General features: G+C 37.4%; 1 protein-coding gene across 7 annotated transcripts in view; it reads right to left on the reverse strand.

The window, feature by feature from the left end:
- The window catches only part of LINGO2 (leucine rich repeat and Ig domain containing 2), a 1,372,285-nt gene that overhangs the window by 785,234 nt on the left and 570,393 nt on the right, over positions 1-16,658 (reverse strand). For all 7 annotated transcript variants that reach the window (XM_037797548.1, XM_037797547.1, XM_037797541.1 and 4 more), the window contains exon 3: positions 2,015-2,095. The gene's annotated coding sequence lies outside the window, so the exon portion shown is untranslated. The remainder of the gene's footprint in view (positions 1-2,014; positions 2,096-16,658) is intronic.

Here is a 16,658-nt window from a genome sequence, read left to right on the forward strand (position 1 = left end):
GTTTTGAGAAAATATATACTCTTTTTCTTGGAGATTTGCAATAAAATAATGGGCATATAGTTCAATGACTCTGGGCACCAGGGGAAGGGGGAGCTGCAAGTTTGCAATCTCCCTTTGTCATTTTCCATGAAGTCTTGACTGTGTGGGCAAAGGAGACAGAATCAGTGTGGGGGAGTGTCCAGTGTTACTGAAAATGGTGGTGAAAATGGACTTAATTGCTAGAACAAGAACTTAGAGGATATGAGATCTGTTCTTTCATTTTGCTGATGTTAAACACTCGAAATTTTTGTTAAAATGAAAATTCTCAGTGCAGACAAATTCCCATATGGATTTATTTTTTAAAAAATCCTGCCAGAATCAAATGAAAAGTTATTTTTCAAAATAAAGCTCTAATAATTCTATTCATCTCATGAATTAACAATGGGTGGTTCATTTTTAGCTGATAAAAAGTAATCTCCTAATATATGTACAGTACCAACAAAGTAATTCTGAAGACATGCGGTGTTCTTTGGGTTCACAATCAGAGAGAGACTGCAGAACTTTACATAAATTCAAGCAGGAAAAAGATCTTTGCTTCCTAGAATAACTTGAATTAACAAAAGGAACTATATGAAAGAGTATTCCAAGCCATTAAATAATCTTTCTGATATTACAGTTTTATACTATGTGATTTACTAGTTTCTCCCAATTCTCTTCACAAGACTGTCCAATCTTTCCTTGTTATCCCACCCAAGTTAACATAATGGAGACCTTGTAAAATATGAGCATTATCGAATTCATTATTTAAATTATGTCAATAACACCTTTTTTTTTCTTTTAAGTGATCAATTCAGTGCACCTGTTTAGTTTCACTCCTAACACCTCTGGAAATATATTCATTTATCATTTAACTTCTATATTTCTGTGCATAGAGAATGTCAGTTTCCTTTAGATCTCTAAAAAACAATACCCTGGACTGATGTGTGTATATGAGAGAAAGAGAGTGAGAGAGAGAGACAGAGAGAGAGAATCCAGCATTTGTACCTTGGTAGACCATCTGCATATAAGGCATTCCTTCTTTTCTCTTACTGTTGGTCTTATAGATATGTGAGGCAGCGTTGGAAGCAGGTATGTTCCCTTTCCATGAAGTCCAGTTGTTTTAAGGGTAAATCTCGCATGACTGCTTCACACTAGCCTTCATAAGGACACAACTTATGCTGCCCCATATATTTGCCTTTGGTTACGTTAAATGAGGACTTTCTTAGTCTTAACTAGCCAAGCCTTATCTTCCTGGACACCCCTTGATTCCTAATCTCTTTCTCTGTATCTCTGGGTGGTGGGAAAATAAACCCTGCAAAGTTCCCAATTTACTCTCCAACAACTGAAAGAAAAAAAAAAATCCTTTGTTATGATGCTTGGTAAATGATCACCAGCAGAGAAGGTAGAAAAACTAAGAAAAAATTCCAGGGAAAAGAGAGTCATATACATCATACACACAAGAGCCACTGAAAGGCTATTAGGTAGTTTCCATTCTTATAGCTGTAATTTTTAAAATGCAGAGAGAGCTAATGTTAAGCCTCTGATGGACTGATGGAAAATAAAATCCCAGAAGTAACTCAGCTTCCACCTATAAATGTATAGCTTTATACCTTTGACATCATTACCATATCACAAATATTAATAAAGACACATCTTTAGCTTCACACTATAACATTTGAGCATGCTAAAATAGTGTTTAAATGACAGAAATGACTTTAAGAAATCTCAGTGTACATACTGTCTGAAACACATCACGTCACATATATGACAGTTTTACAGATAAAATTTTACAAGGCCAGCAGTGAACTGTCAATATTCCAATAACTTCCCCCAGTCACTTTGAGCTTCACAACCAGAAGAACTACTTAATTAAATATATGATCAAATAAAAGGAAATTAACTGCCTTTGGTATTGGTATAAGAAAAAAAATCTTAAGACACAAAATGGAATACCATTGAATCCTGAAATTAAAATTAAAATGAATTTAGTATTTACCTCATATGATTAAAATCCCAGTGGGAACTTTAGAAGCCCAAGCAGCTCATGATACAGCTTTCCATTGATAATCTTCAATTCCTATAAATAAAAAGAAGTTGAAAGACAAAATTCAGAGCAATGCATGTCTTTGTAAAATGATAGTGATTAGCCATGAAGTTTTTATCATCATGCTACACTGCCATTGAAAAGTACCTCCCTACATATAGCTGTTATCAGTGCTTTTGTTAAATGTACAATAAAGTAATGAAAATTGCATCTGTCTGGGACTTCCAAGACTCTAAAATAAACCCCAGATTATGAAGCACTGCTAAAAAATAAAACCACTCAATTGCATGTTACTTTACCGGGAATGGCTGTTTTACTATAAAAACTGAACTATTTGTAATTGAAATGTTTTATTATACACACATTATCAACATAAACATATGTCTAGTCATAACATATGAGTTATAACATTGAGTAGGGGAGTTGGCTGCTTGTTTAGATTTTACCATTGATTCTTTTTCTTTATCTGACCAAGTATTCTTACTTTACATTCCATAATTTTCCTGAATAAAATCCATAAAATATGGGAAATGATAGTCATCCATTTGATAAATTGATATACAATTGTTTGAGAATTTAAGTAGCTTCTAGTTCTAGATAATATATAGCATATAAAGTTAAAATGTTAGTGAGATGATGGTTCAAGCATTTATAACCTGCTAATTCTCTGTGGAAAAAACATATTTAAAAAACATCATTATTTAACCCCATTTACATTACTGAAAACAAACATTGAAAGTTTTGACCACGTTTGGCAAAAAAGTGAGTATGTTTCCAAGTTCAGAACAGTAGAATACTAGCCAGAAAACTATAGAAACACAAGAAAATATTGAAATACTGAAATACAATAAATCACAATTTGTGACCTTCTAGATACCTTGTAGAACTATCCTGCTTTTCCTAAGAACACATCAATTTCTTCAGTATGTGGACATTTAACTCTGCATTCACTCATTTCTGCCCCTTGTTCTCAATTTATTGTGTATAATTCTACAGCAAACAACCCTGAACCTTCACTGAAGGTTCACTGTGATGATTACTGTGATGGGTACTTTCACATGCTCATCTCATTTAATCCACAAGATATGCACAGTGTCATATTTTATCATTGTTTCATGTTATGTGTTTCAGCATAAAATCCTAAACTCAAAGTTGCAAGTTCCATAAAACAAAGGGCTGTTTCCAACTAATTATAAGTTTTAAATTCTATATCTGTAATTTGCTAAAAATGCTTACTGGATGCCTACAGTGTTTATTGAATGATGCAAAATGTTTATAAAATGTGAAAATTATTAAACAAAATCCAATATCTAGTTGCCTGAATCCTGGCATGTTAGCATTCTAATGGGAAAACAAATCTTTGGAACCTCACAAGACCTTTTGTTTATAATCACATTTAAATATTAGGTACATAACTTCTTTACGAAGAAGGAATATGTATTATATCTCTAGCCAACAAACTTGAATTTCCTAATTTCCTGGAAGAAGATAATTTTAATTAAGAACAAATATTGGTTGAGAGAGATGAAAAATAAGTTATGCTGACAAAATAAATGGTATGAATGCAAGAGAAATAACTAGATATAGGATATTAAAGGGAGACTGTTTCACTAAAAGAAATGGAAAAACTGGCAACAGATAAGGGAGAGGAGACAGAAGTGGAGGAAATTTGTTGACACAACTCATAAAAATGTGTTTGTGAAGTTTTTTTTGGAGGAGGTGTGTGCATTTGTCTAAGTATAAATTCCTTCAGTGTTTCCTGAGTTATTAATGGAATATGAGAGAAAAGAAATGCAAAGCTGTATTTCTTGAAAAGGTTACCGTGATGACCACTGCATTTTGTACCAAATGGCAGTAAGCAAGATGAGAGACCTTCAGCCCTCTGAGAAGTCAGGCTCATATGTGGTCCCAGATCATGTGATTTTTTAGTCTTAATTTGGAGAGATTCTGCTCACCAAAATGATTTGGAGAAGATAACAGGAAAATGTTAGTAATAAAATAGAAGAGGATAGAAGAGGGTATGAAAATCAATTCTGCAAGAATTGATGAATGTGGCTGAACTGAAGACAAGACTGAGAACAAAAAATATGAGGAATTACGCCTTCAACAGTTTGACTAAAGCACACAATTTGAGGTAAGTTTTAATGTATGGGACACAAAAAATGGCAATGGGTTGAAGTGTATTTGCAAGCATTCAGTAGGAACAAGATAGCCAAAGTCATGTTCCCCATTATTTCAAGGTGGGGGAAAAGGGAGAAAACTTTTGCAGAGTCAAAAATACAGTGTATTGTATCTTCTTCTAAAAGAAATTCTCTCACTTAATCCAATTTTTTAAATGCTATTATAAGTGCTTAAGATCTAACTGCTCAAGGGCTCTGTACTATCTGATATTGTTGTACTTAAGAACCTATCCTGAAAGAGAAATATTTATTTAATCCTGTGCCAGTTTGGATATATTATGTCCTCCACAAAGCCAAGATCTCTTAATTCTATCTTGTGGGATATTTGGATTAGGTTGTTTCCATGGAGATGTAACTCACCCAACTGTAGTGATAATTTTGAGCAGATTATTTCCATGGAGGTGTGGCCCCACCCATTTCACTTCCACGTAGGTATTGTTTAGTTTACTGGAGTCATGTAAAAAGAGCCCTCACAGGCCCAGACGGCTGTTGATGCTTTGGAGATGCCAGCCCAGAGTTTGGAGAAGCAAAGAGAGACAAGCCCAGAGACATTTTGGAGGAAGCCATTTTGAAATCAGAACCCCGGACCACATGCCAGCCACGTGCCTTCTCAGCAAACAGAGGTTTTCCAGACGCCGTCAGCCATTCTTCAGTGAAGATATCTTAATTAAGGTGCCTTAATTTGGACAATTTTATGGCCTCTGAACTCTAAATTTATAACCTAATAAAACCCCTTTAAAAATCCAATCCATTTCTGGTATTTTGCCTAATGGCAGCATTAGCAAACTGGAACAATCCCCAAACATGATCTATTTGTTATGACACAGAATCATGTGTAGGGCATTAAACAGAGAGAAAACAATGTTGCAGAGCTATTACAGTGAAAAGTTCTGGGCAATGAAGCTCATGGATGATCTTCATTACTTGGGCAAGTAACACAGTACCACCTAAAGAGCCTCTAAGAGTCTGCAGCCTCTGACTTGGAGGCCCATCGTCACCTTACTGAGAGCTTCAGTTCCGGCCTCAGCACTGTTCTACCTTCTACTGGGAGAAAGAGTCACACACATGCGGAGAAAACCAAGTTTTCTGAATTATTATACAACATTTACATCCTCTCTCATATGTTTTTTTTTTTTTTTTATTAAATACAGTTTTATTGAAATACATTCACACACCATACAATCATCCATGATATACAATCCACTGTCCACAGTATAACATAGTTATGTGTTCATCAGGACAATCTATCTCTGAACATTTTCCTTACATCAGAAAGAACCAGAACAAGAATAAAAAATAGAAGTGAAAAAAGAACACCCAAATCATCCCCCCCATCCCACCCCATTCATCCTTTAGTTTTTATCCCCATTCCTCCACTCATCCATACACTAGATAAAGGGGGTGTGATCCATAAGGTCTTCACAATCACACTGTCACCCCTTGTAATCTACATTATTATATAATTGTCTTCAGGAGTCCAGACTGCTGGGTTGGAGTTTGGTAGTTTCAGGTATTTACTTCTAGCTATTCCAATACATTAAAGCCTAAGAGGTGTTATCTATATAGTGCATAAGAATGTCCACCAGAGTGACCTCTCGACTCCATTTGGAATCTCTCAGCCACTGAAACTATTTCGTCTCATTTTGCATCCCCCTTTTGGTCAAGAAGATACTCTCAGTCCCACAATGCCAGGTCCACATTCATCCCCGGGAGTCATACTCTGCATTGCCAGGGAGATTTACACCCCTGGGAGTCGGGTCCTACGTAGGGGGGAGGGCAGCGAGTTCACCTGTCGAGATGGCCCAGTTAGAGAGAGAGAGGGCCACATCTGAGCAACATAGAGGTACTCAGGGGGAGACTCTTAGGCACCATTACATACAACTTTAGACTCTCCTTTGTGGTAATGAGCTTCATAAGGGCAAGTCCCTTGCTCGAGGGCTCAGCACATCAAACCGCCAGTCCCAATGTTTCTGACAACATCAACACCAGTCCAGGTGAGGATGTCCAACACATCCGCACCTTCCCCCAGATCCTCAGGGCTGGGGAGGGGGAGGCTGTAAATATGTTTTTTATTATCTGCCCAAATTACTCTAGGATGTGTGACTATTTCACTCCAGCCTATACTAACCTACCATATCTCACTTCCTACTCAAAGTTCCATGCAATTGTGGTGTTTGAACAAATCGACTGTAGAGTTGTACCGTTTAGAAAATTTAGATCCTGTACCAAATAGATACCTATTCCATTGGTCTCATATGAAAGTTGAAGTTTTAAAACACAATCAGTTTCAACCTTTATCCTTTGGCGTGGCTTGCCCTGGTCTTAACCAGACGTGCTTCATTCATATCACTAATTGAAGTCTGGGCTCTTTTCCAGCTTTTTTTTTTTTTTTTTTTTGACAGTGGCTGTATGCACTAATACTGACATTCATATCTGCCGAGCTCTAGCTCTGAGTTTCAGGCGTCTCAGAGATATGCACTGTTCCAGAGACCAATCAGGTTATATGCTAGGGGATCAGCATCTCAAAGTTTAGAGATAGGCCTTACAATTCAGGGATAGAGTTAACTGCAGTAAGAGCTTACAATCTAGGGACTATTACAATTATTGTGTCCACGTTAGGCTATGTTCTAAGATTCAATTCTGAGTTTATACATTGTAGTTAGTCCATATTGGTGAGGCATCATCCCTCTCACCATGTTTTCTCCAACACTTTTACTCCTATATATATATTTTCCTACAATTTTATAGAGTTATATTCACATACCATACATTTATCCACAGTGTACAATCAGTTGTTCATGGTATCATCATAAAGTTGTACATTTATCACCAGAATCAGCACTTGAACATACTGATTACTACAAGAAAAATTGTTTTTTTTTTTTTTAAGCAATAAGAAAAAATGATAAAAAGAAAAATAACATGTCATACAATACAATATACTACTAAGGACAGCAAATAACACCACTACCAAGAATCCCATATTACTCCCCTACATCCCCCTCTCATATACATTTAGCATTGGCATATTGCCTTTGTTACATTTAATGGAGGTATATTACAATGTTACTGTTGACCATAGACTCCAGTTTGCTTTGATTATGTTTTTTCCTGAATACCATCCCTTTTTCAAATTTCTACATGGTTGACATTCATTTGCTTTCCCACATGCAAAAACATTTTTATATTTGTATATTTAGTAACAGTCATTGGCCACTCCAGTTTTTGCCACGTTATACAGTCCCAGTCTTTATCATCATATTACCTCTGGTGTCATACATTCTCCTATTCCATCTCTTTTAGCTTTACTCACAGACATCTTTGTTCAGTGTACTTACAATACCATGCTAATATCACACAGTATTATGCTATCTATTTCTGGATCTATGAAATCAATCCTAAACATTCTGTAGTCCTTCAGCATCAAATGGCTGATCTCTGCCCTCTTTCTATCTCCTGGTCGCCTGTGTTGTCAGCTTTTAACTCCCAAAGTTTGTTCATTAATGTCTGTTCATATTAGTGAGACCATACAGAATCTGTCCTTTTGTTTCTGGCTGACTTCACTCAACATAATGTCCTCAAGGTTCATCCACATTATTACATGATCCATGTCTTTGTTCTGTCTTACAGCTGCATAACATTCCATCATGTGTATATACCACAGTTTGTTTATCCACTCGTCCTTTGATGGACATTTGGGCTGTTTCCATCTCTTGGCAATTGTGAATAATGCTGCAATAAACATTGGTTTACAAATGTCTGTTTGTGTCTTAAGTTTCAGTTCTCTGAGTATATACCCAGCAATGGAATAGCTGAGTCATATGGCAAATCTATATTTAGCTTCCTGAGGAACGTCCATACTGTCTTCCAGAGTGGTTGCACCATTCTACATTCCCACCAACAATGAGTAAGTGTGCCTCTTTCTCCACATCCTCTCCAGCACTTGTCATTTTCTGTTTTTTTGGATAATGGCCATTCTGGTAGGTGTGAGATGATATCTCATTGTGGTTTTGATTTGCATTTCCTTAATAGCCAGTGAAGTTGAGCATTTTTTCATATGCTTTTTAGCCATTTGTATTTCCTCTTCAGAAAAATGTCTGTTCATGTCTTTTGCCCATTTTTTAATTGGATTGTTTGTCTTTCTGTTATTGAGATGCAGGATTCCTTTATATATTCGAGATATTAAACCCTTATCTGATATGTGGTTTCCAAATATCATCTCCCATTGTGTAGGTTGCCTTTTTACTTTTCTGACAAAGTCCTTTGATGTACAAAAGTGTTTAATTTTGAGGAGAACTCATTTGTCTATTTGTGCTTTGGTTGCTCGTGCCTTGGGTGTGAGGTCTAAGAAACCACCTCCTTTCACAAGATCTTTAAGATATTGCCCTACATTTTCTTCTAAGAGTTTTATGGTCTTGGTGCTAATGTTTAGGTCTTTGATCCACTTTGAGTTAATTTTGGTATAAGGTGTGAGATGGGCATCCTCTTTCATTCTTTTGGAAATGGATATCCAGTTCTCCAAACACCATTTATTGAACAGGCTGCTCTTTCCCAGTTGCTTCGGCTTCACTGCCTTATCAAAAATCAGTTGTCCATAGATGTAAGGGTCTACTTCTGAACACTCAATTCGATTCCATTGATCAGTATATCTGTCCTTATGCCAGTACCATGCTGTTTTGAGCACTGTAGCTTTGTAATATGCTTCAAAGTCAGGTAGTGTGAGACCTCCCACTTCATTCCTCTTTCTCAAGGCATTTTTGGCTATTCGGGGCACCTTACCCTTCCAAATAAATTTAGTTATTGGTTTTTCTATTTCTGTAAACTAAGTTGTTGGGATTTGAATTGGTATTGCATTGAATCTGTAAATCAGTTTAGGTAAAATTGCCATCTTAACTATATTTAGTCTTCCAATCCATGAACATGGTAAGTTCTTCCATTTTTTCAGGTCTTGTTCAATTTCTTTTAGCAGTTTCTTATAGTTTTCTATGTAAAGGTCTTTTGTGTCCTTGGTTATCATATTTTTTTTTAATTTAATAAATTTTATTTTGAAATAAATTCAATTTTACAGGAACAGTTGCAAAAACAGTACAAACCCCATACACAGAACTCCAGCATACCCCGACCCCCCTCCCCTAATACCCCGATACACCACCTTTACCACCGTTTCTTTCTTTCCCTCCCTCTCTCCCTCCCTCTCTCCCTCCCTCCTTCCCTGTCTATCATCCATCATCTATTGCTCTGTGCTCTGAACATATGAGAGCAAGCTGCACATATCTTTGAACAAACAATATAATTCACATATATCTTTCCCATGGACAAGAACATTCCTTTATGCAATCTCATTAAGTGCAGCTAAGTTCAAGAAATTCAACATTGATAAAAAGCTTACATTCTATACTTCCTTCTTTTTTCCTCTTGTGTCCCATCTGTGTCCCTTTGAGCCTCCTCTCCTCCATCCTCAGATCCCATCCAGGATCATCCTTGGCATTTAATTGTCATCCATTTAGACTGTCTGTCTTTTTTTTTTTTTTCAATTGTGGAAACATATACATAGGCTAAATCTTCCCATTACATCCCCTCTTTAGCATTCCATTAGTGGGATTAATCACATTTAGAATGTTGCAATGCTATCACCTTCCCACCATCCATTTCTAGAAGTTTCCCTTCACCTCAAACAGAAACCTTACTCTCATTTCTTAACTCCCCATTGCCCCTTCCCCCACTTCTCGGAACCCCTACTCTACTTTTCATCTCTATGGTCATATTCTCTGATACTTTCTTTGTGTTTACCATGGGGCTTAAATTTAACATTTTAAACCTATAACAATCTTGTTTTTCTTTGATACCAACTTTACTTCAATATGACACATAAACTATGTTCCTATACTCCATCATTCCCCCACCTTTATGTAGTTCTTGTCAAAAATTACATTTTTTACATTGAGTCCAAAACCACTGATTTATCATTACAGTTTATGTATTTTAGATCCTGTAGGAAGTAAATAGTGGAGTTATAAATCAAAAATACAGTAGTATTGGTATTTATGGGAATCTTTATTTCTTCATGTAGTTTCAGTCAAATATTTAGTGTCCCTTCCTTCCAGCCTGCTCTACTCCCTTTAGCATTTCTTATAGGACTAATTACTGGTGATGAAGTCCCTCAGCTTTTGATTATCCATGAATGTTTTCATCTCCCCCTCATTTTTATCCTCCAGGTGTTTGTGAATTCTCCAAGTCTCTGATGGCCATTAACATCTATTTGTATTCCACTGTGGTCAGAGAATGTGCTTTGAACAAATTCATTTTTTTATTTTATTTTATTTTATTGAGGCTTGCTTTTATGTCCCAGCATACAGTCCATTCTGGAGAAAGATCCATGATCACTAGAGAAGAATGTGTGTCCCAGTGACCTGGGATGTAATATTCTATATGTATTTGTTAAAATTCTCTATCTCTCTCTCTCCTTTCTTTGTTTCTCTGTCGGTAGGGTTCCCTTTAGTACCTGAAGTAGGGCAGGTCTTTTATTAGCAAAATCTCTCAGCATTTGTTTGTCTGTGAAAAATTTAAGCTCTCCCTCAAATTTGAAGGAGAGTTTTGCTGGATAAAGTATTCTTGGTTGGAAATTTTTCTCTCTCAGAATTTTAAATATGTCATGCCACTGCCTTCTCGCCTCCATGGTGGCCACTGAGTAGTCACTACTTAGTCTTACATTGTTTCCTTTGTATGTGGTGAATTGCTTTTCTCTTGCTGCTTTCAGAACTTGCTCCTTCTCTTCAGTATTTGACAGTCTGATCAGAATATGTCTTGGAGTGGGTTTATTTGGATTTATTCTATTTGGTGTTCGCTGGGCATTTATGCTTGTGTATTTATATTGTGTAGAAGGTTTGGGAAGTTTTCCCCAACAATTTCTTTGAATACTCTTTCTAGACCTTTACCTTTCTCTTCCCCTTCTGGGACAACAATGAGTCTTAAATTTGTACGTCTTATTTTATCTATCATACCCCTGAGGTCCATTTCAATTTTTTCATTTTTTTCCCCATTCTTTCTTTTGTTCTTTCATTTTCTGTTCTGTGGGCCTCAGGGAGGCTGAGTTGTTGTTCAACTTCCTCTAATCTTGTATTGAGTATCCAGAGTCCTTTTAATTTGGCCTACAGTTTCTTTTATTTCCATAAGATCTTCTATTTTTTTTATTTACTCTTGGAATATCTTCTTTATGGTCTTCTAGGGTCTTCTTTATGTCTTTTATATCCTGGGCCATGCTCTTTTTCATGTCCTTTATATCCTGTGCCATGCTCTCATTGCCTGTCTGTAGTTCTTTGATTAATTGTGCCAAGTACTGTGTGTCTTCTGATCTTTTGATTTGGGTGTTTGGGTTTGGGTTCTCCATATCGTCTAGTTTTATCATATGCTTTAAGATTTTCTGTTGTTTTTGGCCTCTTGGAATTTGCTTTATTTGATCTTTAATTTTTCAGAATTGCAGCTTGGTGGCGAACACTTTCTCTAACCAACCAGCAGATGGTGTCCGTGAGTCACCTATTCCCCTCAAGTCAGTTCTCCCCACCTCTGTCTTTGTGGTGTGTGGGGGTCTGATTCTTGTGGGGTCCAATTGGTGCACTTAATTTGGGTGTGTTGTCAGTGCTGTCTGCCCTGAATGAGGGGCATGTGTCTGAGCAGTTAGGGAGGTAGGGCAGCTTTAATAATCAAACCTCCCAGGTGTTCCCAGAGATTTAAGGCTGTTCTCTGCCGCTGACCCAAAGGTCCTTGGTATTGGCGTAGGTTCCCTGGGATTTCCGAGTGGTTCCCCCCTCCCTGCTGTGCCCTTCCAGGACCTCTGCTGAGGGAGGGAGGGCCGTGCCACATCCCAAGTGCGCGCCAGCCTCCAGGGAAGCCCTTGGACACCGGGCCATGCAGGGGCGTACGCAGCCCACTTCAATGATGGTTGAATGGGACACATTAAGTTCCCCCATTCTGCACAGCTCTGCCCTCCAACCCCCGGGACAATCAGCTGTGGGTGTATTAAAGGCCACTGTCCACGGCCGATATTGTGGTGTGTGCGCGGTGCTGCGGGAAAGACTCCCTGTCACACTGGGTTTCTTGGTGTGGCTCTGTGCTGTGGGTTCAGCCCCGGGCAGAAGTGCCCCCGCCCGCCGGGGAGATGGCTGCAAGTCATGCATTTTTTTTCTCCTTTTGGCTCCCCTTTGCTCCCCTGGGCCTGAGACAATCAGCAGTGGTTGTGGGAAGGGGTATCCTCCATGCCAGACACTGAGGCGTCAGCCCAGCCTACTACTCCTGTCATATCTGCAGCTGCTCCCAGGCTTTTTTTTTTTTTTTTTTATTTGAAAGAACTAGTCCGTCTCCAAACGCCAACCTACCGTTTCCCCACACCACAGCGTGGCCGAGGGACTTTCAGTAGACTCACTCACTCATTTAGAATGCAGACTCCTGGTTTCACCAAATGCGCGGTCCCTTCCCTGTAGATTTAGCAGACCTTGTCTGGCTGGTGCTACTCTGGAAGTGGTGTTCTCGGTCACTTTCTGGTTTTTATCTAGTATTTTTCACAGAGGTGTTTTTTTGCCTTGTCTCACCTAGCCACCATCTTAGGTTCTCCTCATATGATTCTTTTTTCTATTTAGTCACAGAAGAGAAGGATGAAGAGAAATAGCATGTCTACTATGTGTCTAGGTATGATGTTTAGTGCTTTAAAAACATGATTTAATTATTCATGTGAGATGAGTATTATCTCCACTTTATAATAAGGAGCTGAATATTAGAAAGTGATGTAATTATTTTCTCAAGATCACAAATCTTTCTATTACGCAAATTGCTTCCATGTTTCAACAGTGGCTAGCTCTGGGCATGAGACAGGTTAGAACAAATATTAGAGTTACAGGGGTTCTTAATAAAACTTGAAGCTTTTAATAAGTGTAGCTGACCAGAACTGGAACACTTACTATTTTATCAAAACATTTCAGAGTTGTTAAATAAAAGTAAAGTTCTGAATAAAGTTTTTCCTTTTCTTTTGTTTGTTAGTTTGGCCCTTTTTCAAAGGGATGATTATTTAAAAACAATACAGTTTGTTTTTCTAATTAATGTTAAATTTTAAATGTACTAGAAAATTGTATTAAAATTTATAAAATGCAATGCCTAATATTTTGAACAAGGCCTTTCTTCATATAAACCTAACTTGCTATATAATAATATGATTTTCTGAAAAATATTGATATCTGATAAATGACTTTTTTGGAAACATAAATGTATTCAACAATATTTAAAAATTTCCATTAGGATGGAAAAAACTGGAATATACTATTCATTCTAAATTTTATTTAAAAATCTATAGAAAATAGCTATATAGTTCTTAACTCTAGTGACACAAAAGCTATGCTAATACTAAGAATTAGGCTATACAATACTTATTTTTGATGTAAAAAAGTAGCTATACTATATAATGGAGTAATAGAGTGAAGACAGAAGGGTCATAGGAGAAATATATTCCCTGGGTAATTTTGAGTCTAGCATTCACTAGAATTTTTTAATATTAAAAGAAAACATTTATTCGAAGTTTAAAAAAGAGACATAATGATAATACTACTTGATTGACTCTCCCTTTAGAGAGTCCACTTAAAACATGTTCCCATAGATCCTGCCAAAACAGAATCATGCACCATTTCATTCCACTAAATCCTATTTCAATATGATATGCACATCACCTGCTCTTCAAAAGAGAATAGCAGTAATGAAAGAAGGCATTTTTGATTCTCCTCTACTTTAAGTTCCCTGGTTTTAAACTGCTTTGTTTGGTGGCTCCCGATAGAATGACAAAGACTTCACTCTGGACTGCTTTGGTGGCTTTCATCTCCTTTTGTTCTTGACTTTCTTAGAGATGTGCATGGAAGGGATGTCAGCATTTTTATTTGCGTTAATCTTTGAAAACCCAAGTGTAAAAGGAGTACACGGTTATGTTTTATTAGGTCAATCAAGTTAAAACTTTCCATTGTGCTTAAACTTTTGAAAAGTTTAAATTCTATCGTGGCCTTAATTTTTGCAATTGAACCACGTTTTCATTTGGTTTTAAAACACACCTTTATAAAATCCATCTCTTTAAATTATACCAACACACAAACCTACACATATATGAAAAATTCATTCTATCTTGTATACATTAATAATATTTAATATACATCAAATGCATTCTGTATGCCAGGCACTGTTCTAAGTACTTTACATCTATTAGGTTGCTTAATTCTCACAACAACCAAGTGATACTATTTTTATCCTGACTGATAAATGGAGAGAGAAATTAATAGCTTCACAAATAACAGAGCTGGGATTTAAACCTAGAAAGTATGATCTAGACTTTGAACTATTAACAGCATTGCCACACAACCCCTCATTTAAAAATACCAATAATGGCATTCTGATAACAGTATACACTAAAGTAATCCTTAACCATCTTAATGTGAAAAAGATAAGACCCAGAACTCCCTGAAGGCATGGGCCATTCCTACTTAGTTTATCAGATATTCACAATGTCTAGTGGAGTACAAAACTCTTAGTAACCAGTGTTCAGTAACTGTGTGTTAGTTGAGTGAATTAATAAATTAATTAAGAAACTGAAATGAGCATTGGCATTTCTACAAATCTCTGCTGGGAGTGCCAGCTCCAAAAACATTACCCAAGTAGACTAGTCTAGGTGTGATGCATAACTTCAGTGGTTCCAGACTTCCCATTCCTCACCTTCAACTCCACCAACCAACACTTCCTCATAGTTCCTAAAGCCCCTGGTTGCCAGTGCTCCAATTAGTACTATTTATATTTATAACCATTAAATTCTTGTTCTATTCTAGGGTCATTTAATAAACCACTTGTTCTAGTTTGCTAATGCTTCTGGAATGCAAAACACCAGAAATGGACTGGCATTTATAAAGGGGGTTTATTTGGTTACACAGTTACAGTCTTAAGGCCATAAAGTGTCCAAGGTAACACATCAGCAATTGGGTACCTTCACTGGAGGATGGCCAGTGGTGTCCGGAAAACCTCTGTTAGCTGGGAAGGCACGTGGCTGGCGTCTACTCTAAAGTTCTGGTTTCAAAATGGCTTTCTCCCAGGACGTTCCTCTCTAGGCTGCAGTTCCTCAAAAACGTCACTCTTAGTTGCACTTGGGATATTAGTCCTCTCTCAGCTTCTCCGGAGCAAGAGTCTGCTTTCAACAGCGTCTTCAAACTGTCTCTCATCTGCAGCTACTCTCTCAGCTCCTGTGGTTTCTTCAAAGTGTCCCTCTTGGCTGTAGCTCCTCTTCAAAATGTCACTCACAGCTGCACTGAGTTCCTTCTGTTTGTCAGCTCATTTATATGGCTCTACTGATCAAGGCCCACCATGAATGGGTGGGGCCACGCCTCCATGGAAATATCTCATCAGTTATCACCTACAGTTGGGTGGGGCACATCTCCATGAAAACACTCAAAGAATTACAATCTAATTAACACTGATAGGTCTGCCCACACAAGATTACATCAAAGATAATGGTGTTTGGGGGACATAATACATTCAAAGTGGCATACCACTCTAATAAAAAAAAATCCAAGATAATTATTCCATTAATATAGGTACATTTGAATGGGGCTTTTGAGAGAAAATGTTATAATTCATGGTAGTAATTCTAATGGTGGGAATGTGAGGCAGAAATGCCATGAATCAGACATCCAAATCCGGAAGCCAATACCTAAAGAGTTGTCCTGGGTTCTTCCCTCTCTCTCACCTCCTCAGGTCATCATCTACACTGTAAACCTTCCAAGCCATTATCAATCTCCTAGCTTACTCTCATGGCCCCCTAAATAGTCTTTCCACGTGTACTCTTGTCCTTCCAATCCATTCCGTGCATTCCAGCCATTATATTAAATATAAGTTGGATAATCTTTCCTTCAGTTATTTCCTTTTGTACTTTGGATTTATTCATGTACGTGGTATGTGTTTATTTACTTATTTTTCTTAATCCTTAAACTAAAGGGCCCTTCATGATCTAGCCATAATCAACCTTTCCAGCCCCATATCCTGGACTTGTCTTCCTCACACCAGGATCCATCTGAGCTGAACGTTTTTCCCCAGGTTAAGGCCCTTATATTGGCTGGTCCCTCTATTAAAGAAGTCCTCTCCTGACTCTTTGCCTAGCCAGTTCCTTCTCACTTCAGGTTTCAGTTTAAGTACCACTTCCAAAAGCATACCTCATTCTTAAGGGGAGTCCCTTTATTATTCTATTTAGGCTTCCTAATTTTTCCTCACTCTGTTTCTCTGAATAATGAAATGGTTTTGAGCACAAGGTTTAGGCACAGTCTTAATGAGTTGAATCCTGAAGACACCACTGCTTGACACTAGGGAAGCTGTTTAAGGTCTCATGGTGCGGTTTCTATATTTGTAAA

Source organism: Choloepus didactylus, chromosome 10 (assembly GCF_015220235.1).
Source record: "Choloepus didactylus isolate mChoDid1 chromosome 10, mChoDid1.pri, whole genome shotgun sequence".
Lineage (NCBI taxonomy): Eukaryota > Metazoa > Chordata > Mammalia > Pilosa > Megalonychidae > Choloepus > Choloepus didactylus.